The 1,657-nt window shown below is 35.0% G+C and overlaps 1 non-coding gene across 1 annotated transcript; it reads left to right on the top strand.

Moving 5' to 3' along the window:
* The first annotated feature begins 521 nt into the window (after window positions 1–521).
* LOC112768873 (small nucleolar RNA R71) lies at window positions 522–625 on the top strand. Its single transcript, XR_003186253.1, has one exon. It is a non-coding gene; the product is annotated as a small nucleolar RNA R71 (small nucleolar RNA).
* Window positions 626–1,657: the final 1,032 nt, after the last annotated feature.

Consider the following 1,657-nt stretch of genomic DNA (forward strand, 5'->3'; position numbering starts at 1 on the left):
GAGGTTGATCTCTCCACCCAAAATTTGGGTGATTCCTCCATCCCTGATTGTATGTCTTAGAATATGGATCATTGTTGGGATTTCTAAGACCACTCCTCATGTAATTCACCTGTTCAGAAGAGGGTTGAGCATAATCATAATTATCATTTTGCATAAAGTTACCTGTCATGTCATAGGAGGTATCTTGGGGTGGATTTTGAGTGTTGATAGCTGAGACTTGCATGTCACCCATCTGTTGAGTAAGTAGATTTATCAACTGAGACATAAGCTTGTTCTGAGCAAGAAGAGCATTAACAGCTTCTACTTCTAACACGCCTCTCTTCTGAGAGGTCTCAGAGTTCACAGGATTTCTGTTAGATGAGTACAGATATTGGTTGCTTGCAACTAATTCAATCAGCTCAATAGTCTCCTCTGGTGTCTTCTTCTTGTGCAATGAACCGCCTGCAGAGGTATCTAAGCTCATCTTTGACATCTCTCTTAAGCCTTCATAAAAGATATCCAGTTGGGTCCACTTGGAGAACATGTCAGGAGGGCATTGCCTAGTCAGTAGCTTGTATCTCTCCCAAGCTTCATAAAGAGTTTCACCCTCCTTCTGTCTGAAAGTCTGAACCTCCAACCTAAGCTTAGTCAGCTTCTTTGGTGGGAAAAATTTAGTGAGAAATTCAGTAACGACCTTTTTCCAAGTATTCAGACTCTCCTTTGGTTGGGAATCTAGCCATAGCTTTGCTTTATCCCTCAGAGCAAACGGGAAAAGCATGAGTCTGTACACCTCTGGATTCACTCCATTTATTTTCACAGTATCACATATCTGCAGAAAATCAGATATGAACTGATTTGGATCTTCATGAGGAAGTCCATGATACTGGCAATTCTGTTGCACCAAGGTGACCAATTGTGGCTTCAACTCAAAGTTGTTTGCATTTATAGGAGGCACCACAATACTTTTTTCATAGAGATCCGCAGTAGGGGCAGAATAAGAGCCAAGCACTCTCCTCTGTTGATCATCCCCATTCGGATTTACCACATTGGCATTAGCATTATTATTTGCCATAGTGGATTCTGCAGTCTTGCAAAGTCTTGCTTGTTGTAAACGCCGCCTGAAAGTTCTTTCAGGTTTAGGATCAAAGTCTAAGAGATATTCTTTGTTTCTATTTCTGCGCATACACAAGCAGAAAATAAGAAAAAAATGGGACTCTCTACGTCAGAGTGTAAAGAAGTCCCTGTGAGGTAACCTGTGTAAAGTAATAAAATAAAAATACTAAAAAAAATTCAAAAATTTAAAAAAAAAATAAACAGAAAAATTAAAATAAAATTAAATGGGTAACACCAAACTTAATTTCAGGAACTAAGAAAAAATATTAATACTAATTTTTTTTTTGAGATAAAAATAAAATAAAACTAATAGAATAAAAATAAAATAAAAGAATTAGAAAGAAATGAAAATGAAAATAAAAGAAAATGAAAATAAAAAGAAAATAAAATAAAATGAAATAAAAAACAATTAAAACGGACTACAGTAGAAAAATGAAAAGCAAAAGGACGTAACGAAATAGGAGGGGGGGGACAACGAAATACGGGAAATGGAAATAAATAAACAATAAAAAAAATAAAAATAAAAAATAAAAATTATTAAAATAAAACTAATTAAAATTAAAAT

Source organism: Arachis hypogaea, chromosome 17, assembly GCF_003086295.3.
Source record: "Arachis hypogaea cultivar Tifrunner chromosome 17, arahy.Tifrunner.gnm2.J5K5, whole genome shotgun sequence".
Lineage (NCBI taxonomy): Eukaryota > Viridiplantae > Streptophyta > Magnoliopsida > Fabales > Fabaceae > Arachis > Arachis hypogaea.